Source organism: Pteropus vampyrus, unplaced genomic scaffold, assembly GCF_000151845.1.
Source record: "Pteropus vampyrus isolate Shadow unplaced genomic scaffold, Pvam_2.0 Scaffold257, whole genome shotgun sequence".
Taxonomy (NCBI): domain Eukaryota; kingdom Metazoa; phylum Chordata; class Mammalia; order Chiroptera; family Pteropodidae; genus Pteropus; species Pteropus vampyrus.
In genome coordinates, this window is record NW_011889038.1 from 144,019 (window position 1) to 152,023 (window position 8,005).

The window sequence follows — 8,005 nt, forward strand, 5'->3', positions numbered from 1 at the left end:
GAACAAAAGTTCACCACACAGCACTTCCTTTTCCTTTCTTAGAGGCTGTGAAAGAGCTGGCGAGGCCCGCTCAGGTGGGTGCATGGGTGTGACCCCAGGAAGGCAGGCTGGGGGGCGTGCCGCAGTGACCACGGGCCCCGCTGGGGGCGCTCGTGAGAACTCGGCGGTCCGAGCAGGGGCCCTGGGAGGCCCAGCCAGCAGACTCGGGATTTTCAAGCCATCTGCGACCCTTCTACCTGATTCTGAGGCTTCTGTCGTCAGCCTCTGAGCTTCTGGCCGGTCCTGAGGTTCTGCTGCTCCAGGTGTACCTTGATAGCCAGAGTCCTTGGCCACTGGCTTTTCCATCATCAGCCCCTTAGCCCGACGCCACAAACAGTGCCTTTTGAGCCGGCCGTCTTATTCAGAACCGCTCCAGTGTACTTATTGTCTAGTGAAACCTTGAAAATGAAAAGCCAGAAACTCACCCAACTCACAGATTTCTGACACCATCTACCTGAGTGCACTTCGGGGTGGGGGGAGGCGTTGTTAGTGTTTGTGAGGTTCACCAGGGGCCTCGGTGGCCTCTGTTTTGACAGTTGCCTTTCAGGATGACCTGACGCAGCATTTGAACTCCGGGGCTGTCAGCTAGCAGATCGAAGGCGGATATTAGAAATGCCCTTTATAAAGGCCGTGGCCCATTCCTCTTCCGGGACCGGCCGTCGCTGTGAAAATCAGTTTATTATATCTTTAGGGAATGATGAGGTCCATTGGACAACCTTCAAAAACTTCTGCGCGTGCCACTTTGAGAGAACCCATGAGGTTGCCTCTTTGAATTAATATTTTATGCCGCTTCATTGCGAATGACTGTAATAAAACGGCGATAAACATATTAAATAAAGCGCCAAGTAGGTAATTTGCTTGGACTATGAATGAATGCAAGTCATTAAAATTCATAACCAGATCCTGTTCACAAATGTTAATTTGCTGAGTTAAGTTCAAGAGCACATGACAGAACATTATCACCTTAGCGTAAGCTAATTAAGTTAATACGTTAAGGGGAAGTCGGAGACTGGTTTGCCGTCCCCAAAGTGGGAAGACAGAAACGTAAACGTGCATTTAGTACAGTCCTATCTGGGCGCCTGCGGTCTCGTGGGGAGGGGAGGCCCCTTAGGATCGGGGAGAGGAAGCAGGTCACATCCCAGCCCTGACACTTTGTAGCTTTGGGAAGTCAAGTTAGCCACCCCAGTCTAGAGTTGAAACCCTGCCCTCCTCGCCCTCCGGGCCACCAGGGCTTAATAACAGGCTGTGCAGACCAAGCGAGCCCGTTCCCGCTGCCCAGCACGTCACCCGCTCTCATTCCTCCTTCATAGGTCCCTCCTCCAGGAAGCCTTCCCGGATGCCTCCATACCATGGGGACCATGTGTCGAAAAGACTCTTTTCCGCCATTGAATTGCCTTGGCACCCTTGTTAAAAACTAATTGACCATAATGTGAGGGTTTATTTCTGGACTCTCAATTCTATTCCATTGATCTATGTGCCAATACCACACTATCTTTATCACTGAAGCTTTTAGTAAGTTTTGAAATCGGAAGTGTCAGTCTTCCAACTTTGTTTTTGTTTTTTTGTTTTTTCCAAGATGGTTTTGGCTATTCTGGGTCCCTTGAATTTCCATTTTAATTTTAGAATCCGCTTGTCAGTTTCTGTGAAAGGCAGCTGGGGTTTCAATAGGGATTGTGCTGTCTCTGTAGATGAATCTGGGGAGTATTGCCATCTTAACAATGTTACGCCTTTGAATCCACGAATGCAGGATGTCTTTTCTGAAAGAGCTTCTGAATTTCTTTAGGTGATGTGTTCTAGTTTTCAGTGCTCATTTTGGCACTCTTCCGTTAACGATCTGATGGCGGTGGATTCAAAGATGCTGTGTTCATTAGCGAGCGGGACCACATGGTGTGTTAGCCTCTGCTTCTCTCCCAGAGCCGCAGGTCCCAGCTCTCTGCTTTTGCGAGCGAAGAGGCGAAGGGTGTGTCTCCTTTCTTTTCTCTTTCCCCGTGTGCTCGGGGTCTTCGGTCTCCCGCCCCAGGTGGCTGTGTAGCGAGCGTGAGATGCTGCCATGTGGGAGCAGCCGCGGGGGTGGGGACTGGACCTCCTTAGGCTCGGTTCTGAGTCGTGTGCCAGCCTGACTTGCCAGAACCCCCCGTTAGAGTTTCGGGGGCCGGTCTAGCTGATGACACAAACTTCCTGATTCCTCATTCGCCTCCCACAGAGGGCCCGCTGTGCCAAAGTGGGTTCCGGCATTCCTGGGCCTGGGCCTGGGACCCGCCAGCACCCCCACTGCATGCCTTAAACCCCCGCCTCAGAGCGTGAGCCCGTGGACTGCCACAGGAGCACAGGCTGGGGAGTCCTTCGTTTGAACCCCAGGCCACGTGACTCCAGACGAAACAGTCAGCCTGCGTCTCAGTTTCGTCCTCCATAAAATCGCGGGCACCGTGACGAAGCCAGCGGACCTAGCGGTTCGCACCAGGCCCTCACCATGCGGCACTTCCCGTGATGTTCAGTGCGCTGCCCAGGTCTGTCACCACCCAGGCCTTCCCGGCTGGCTTGGTGACTGAGACCGTTGCAGATCAGCGATGTGAGCTGCAGCCACCCACCCTGTTTCAGAAACTGGGAGCGGACGTGAGGCGAGTGGCCACCGCGGAGGGCCGGGGAAAGCCTGGGTGCCCCGCGAGGCGGGCCTGCTCCGCTGTCCCCGTCAGCTCTGTAACTTCATGTCACCCTCCCTTCCTCTCCGTTCCCACTGTTTTTAAAAAGCCACAACCTCTCCTTTGCTGTGCATTTCTTGCACGAAAAACCAGAGAAAGAACATGCTCTGAATCACTCAAAGCACATCTCGCAGGGGAAGGGAAGGGGTCCGAGCAAGAATTATGTGCCAGGAGTCCCAGTGCCCTCCTGGGAACGGACAGCTGGCCCGGAGTGCACTGTGCTGACCAGTGAGTTGCACTGTGCCTCCAAGAGTCCCCTGTCCTCCAGGATGTGGGTTTAACACAGTCCACGCATCCTCACGGGGACCTGACCCTGGCCCACACACATGGAGATGCGCAGGAGGGACCTGGCGTGTGCAGGTCTGCTGCTGCTGCCGCCCTGGGTGTCCCCACCCAGTCAGGGGCATAGGAACTTGGAGTCCCCTGGAGCAATTGTCATTCTCTGCACGGTCTCTGTCAGCCTTGAGCAAGCCCCTCTCCGAGCCGGCAAGTAGGGGAAGGGAGGGGAGGAGAAATCCGAAGTGTGGTTCCTGCTCCGCTGAGAGCAGTAATTTGATGCCAGGGCCCCTGCTCAGTGGTTTGCTGCGAGAGGCACAGGCCGGATGTCAGTGCTTCCTGAGTGCACGGCAGAGGGGGGCATGCCTGGCCGGGAGCCCTGCGATGTTGGGGGCAAACCCTCCCCTTCTGGGCTTTCAGTTTCTCATGATCTCTTGGGCCCCTTCCTGTTCCGGAAGTCTGCTTTTCAAACACAAAATGTCACCTAAGCTGTAGGCACAGGGGTCTTTTAACAGCCACAGGTCACAGGTCATCAGGGTCATCAGGGTCCAGCCTGTTCAGTAGGTCTCAGTCAGGCCCCCTTCTGGGGACAGTAACCTGCCCAGGCTTTGGAATCAAAAGACCTGTGCTCCCTTGCTGTGTGACACTGGACAAGTCACCGCAACACGCCGGGCCCATTTCTCCCTCTGTGAAATGGGCCGCCTGTGTTTGGCCCGGAAGTCTCTCGGCATTGCAATGATTGTAACTGTCGGCGCCTTTGACTTATAGCTTAACAAAGCCTTTTTCATCCTTTGCCGTTTAATATTTGCAGCTCCTTGCAAGGGGGTCGTCAGTTGGCCTGCTTTCTAGCTGGGGAAACCGAGGCCAGGGAGGCTCAGAGACAGGCCGAGGGTCACCCAGCTCAGGGCAGGCCCGGGACTTGCATGGGTCCGTCTGGCTCCCACAGGAAACGGAGGAGGAAAAGAGCCCACAGCTTTGGAGCATCCTGGGAGAAGATGACCTGTCCATCACATTCCTTCCCCAGGGACACAGAGAGGAGACCGCCAGGACACTGCTTGAGACCCAGGCTGCCTCCTCTTTCGTCGAGGGGTCCCGAGCCAAGTCCAGGAAGGGCGGGGAGCGTCCGGCCCACCTTCCTGTGGCAGCACAGCCCCACGGAGATGGTGACAGCCCGCAGGGCCCCTTCGCCACCGGATCATTGTTTGGCATCCCAGCCGCACGGCTTTAGCAGAAGAGAAACCACCAAGAAACCCAATTTTGCGTCGAGAGTGGGACGTGCAAAGTCCTATCGTCGCTGCTGATGAAGTGTGAATTGTTGTTCAGGTGACCAAATGTTTGAGTCCTCTTGGAATAAAATGAAAAGCAGACTTGCTGCAATGCCCACCCGATGGGTCTCTGCAGAAAGAATGCAGATTCGATTCAAAGCCAGCCTCGCCTCCAGCTCTGCCACCTCTCAGCTGTAAGACCTGGAGCTGGTCACCTAGCCTTTCCCAGCGTCCATCTCTGATCTCTAATTTGGGCTAATAAAATTACAATGGAAATTAAATAGGTAATATACAAGAGCACACATGCTAGGCTCAAATTCAAGGGTCTGAGTCCTGGCTCTGTCCACTTGGTCTGTCCACTCTGACCACGTTTTCCTGTTCCCTAGAGCTGAGTCGCAAATCCCCCCAGCTGCTTCAAACAACAGCCATTTCGTTACATGTCCTGATGTGTTTGGGCCTGGTATTTAGGTGAAGATCAGCCAGTCAAGTTCCTTCTGCGTGGTGTCGGGAGAGGTCATTCAGTGGTGTCCAGCTGGTGCCTGGTCAGGAGGGTCCAAGGCTCCCAGCCTGACATTACAGGGTGGCCACACTCCCTACAGGGCAGCTTGGGACTTCCGGCAAGAGGTTCCTATGGAAACTGCCAAGTGACTCAATGAAAGACAGAACAAGGTTCATCTCCATTCAGAGAAATACAATAAAACCCACAACCAACGACGTGAAATTCCCAGAGAAAAGTAGCAAGTCAGGAGCAGGGAGACCTGATCTGCACCCAGCAGAAAACTCGGCAAACGGAAACGGCCCCGGGTATTAATCTAGGTTCTCTAGCCAGAACCTAGCCAAATCCTCAGAACCAGTGGAAGATCTGTTATGAGGAATTGGCTCACATGGTTATGGAAGCTGAGAAGTCTCCGTGGCAGCAGTCGGCGAGCCGGAGACTCAGGAGAGCCTGTGGAGTGGCTTCCAGTCTGAGTTAGGGTCCAAAGGCGAGAGAAAACTGATGTCCCAGCTCGAAGACAGGCAGAAAGAGCTGATTCTCCCTTACCAGGCTCTTCATTCTATTCATGCCTTCAACAGGTTAGGCGGGGCCCACCCACATTAGGGAGGGCAGTCTGCTTTACTCGGCCTCCCGATTCAGACGTTAATCTCATCCAGAATCACCCTCATAAACACACCCAGAATACTGGTTGGCCAAATAGCTGGGGCCCCGTGAGCCAGTCTAGTTGACACGTAAAATGAACCATCACATCGAGAAATGACAGTGATGATGGAATTTGCAGACAAAACATTAAAATTGTTATTACAAATGTGACCCATATGTTCAAGAAGGTGGTAGTAAACACAAACATGATGAAAAGTGACTTCGAAAAGAAACTAAGTGGAACTTCTAGAGGTGAAAAATGTAATTACTAACATGAAAAACACAGTGGGCGGGATTAGCAGATTAGGCATTGCAGAAGTAAAGGACTTAAGGATGCAGCCGGAAAATGATCCCAAATGAAGCATAAGAGGAAAAAAAGACTAATGTATGACATAATATTCATATTATAGTCTAGTGTATGTATAATTGGAGTCCCAGAAAGGAGAATGCAAACAAATATTTAGAGAATTGATGGCAAAAATGTTTCCAGTTTCGGTAATAACTAGAAACCCACAGATCCGAGGAACTCAATGAACCACAAGCATGAGAAATGTGACGAAAACTACACCAAGGAACATCATGATCAAATGGCTCAAAACTGGTGACAAAGAGAAAAGTTAAACAGAAAAAAGGGACACAACACGCAGCGGGGCAAAGAAAAGGGGCATCAGGTGTCTCACTGGAAAGATGCAATCCAGTCGACAACCGAGCACTATTTCAAGTCGTTTAAGTTCACATCTTACTTATCAAGGAAAAAAAATTGTCAACCTAAGACCGTATACCTAACAAAAATCTTTCAAAAATGAATGCAGAGTCAACACTTTTTCAGATAAACGAAGGCTGAGAAGATTTATTTCCAGCGGACCTACGCTATGAGCAATGTCAAGAGAAATTCATCAGACAGAAGAAAAATGATGCCACGTGGACATCTGGATCCTCGCAAAGGAACGAAGAATGCCAGACATGGTCACTATATGAATAAATAGAAAACGAATTATTTTTCTGACTTTGAGACTGCTTTTGATAGTAAAGTGGCTGTTTAAACAAAAACAATAACAAAATAGTGACGGTTTATAACACGTCGGAGGACTGTGCAATGGGTAATACAATACAGCGGGTGGGGCTGGAGGGTGGAAGTTGTCTCGTAAGGTGCTGCCACTATAAGTAAAGTAATACGATATTATTTGGAAGTAGACCGTACTGCGTTAAATGTATGCATTGTAAAAAATAGGCAAATAAAGAGATATGCCTCATCTATTAATGGGGATAAAATGGAATCCTAAAATATACTCGGTTAATCCACAAAACAAAGTCAAGAAGAGAGAGAAGAGAGAAAAAAAGAACACTTAGCAAGATGGTAGGTTTAAACCCAACCATAGGGATCATTTCATTAAATATAAGCGGCATAAACATTTCAATTAAAAGACAGAGATGGTCGGATTCGATTAAAAGAAGAGAGATCTCGCTGACATTTAAAATATAAAAATATACACGATGCTACAGAGTAAAAATAAAAGGATGCAGAAGATGTACGATGCGGCCGCCGACAAAGCGGAAGTGGCAGTGGCTTCGAAGCATCTTCAGAAGCAGCAGTAAGACCAGGGATAGGGAGGGACATTTTATCGCAATGAAGAAGACATAGTAATCCTACGAATTTATGGACTGGTAACGGCTTTAAAATACACGAAGCAAAACCTGGTAGGACTGAAGGAAGAAAGAGACGCACAATTCTAATAGGAGACTTCAGTACCCTGCTGTAAATAACTGATAGAACAGACAGAAGATAAGCAGCTCAGAGCACACCAACGACACAGTCCACCAAGTTAACCTAACTGATGTTCAAAGAACACCCGGCCCAAGAATAGCAAAATACATGTTCTTCTCTGCAAAAAAGTGGCAAAGTGGGACTCCAGCCAGGTATGTCTGACTTACGAGTCCTTTTCCCTCGATACAGCACAGTCTCAAAGATGCCACTTCAAGGGCAAAAAAAAAAAAAAAAAAAATTCAGCAGATGAAAGAAGAGAAAAACGTGAGGCAGAAGCCCAGGTGGCACAGTAGGTGGCTCTGGCTTCAGATCCCGATTCTGCCAGGTGGGGTGGGGAGTGTATGTACGTGTGTGTGCGCGCGCGCGTGTGTGTGTGCGTGCATGTGTGTGCATGCGTGTGTGTGTGTGTGTGTGTGTGTCTGGGAGGGCCTCTCTTTTATATTTGTACGTATTCAAAGTTTCCTCCTGCGAATCTATCACATTAGCACAGTAGGAGGCTGAGTGTTAACAGCCCATCTGAGGCAATGTACTGGGTCCTCATCAAGCACGTTTCTAGAGTGATCAGCATCCAAGCCTGGTCCACTGGTTCTGCCTTCATGACCAAACCCTCTCACGCCCTGGGCCTTCCCCTGTGTGTGTTTCCCTCTGTCTGGAATGCCCTTCTCTCTTGTCCTCTGAGGCTCCTACTCACCCCTCCAAGCCCAGCTCAGTTGCCCTACGCGAAGCCTCCCCCAGCCCCAGCTCTCCCCTGCACCGTGTGCGTCTCTGCTGGAGCCCTTGGGGGCTGCTTTATCGTTTCTGTTATTTCTGCCTCTCTTTGGGC

At 50.5% G+C, this 8,005-nt stretch overlaps 1 protein-coding gene across 1 annotated transcript in view; it reads left to right on the forward strand.

Moving 5' to 3' along the window:
• ARHGAP8 (Rho GTPase activating protein 8) overlaps positions 1-8,005 on the forward strand; it is a 70,938-nt gene that overhangs the window by 55,972 nt on the left and 6,961 nt on the right. The gene's annotated exons all lie outside the window — the stretch shown is intronic.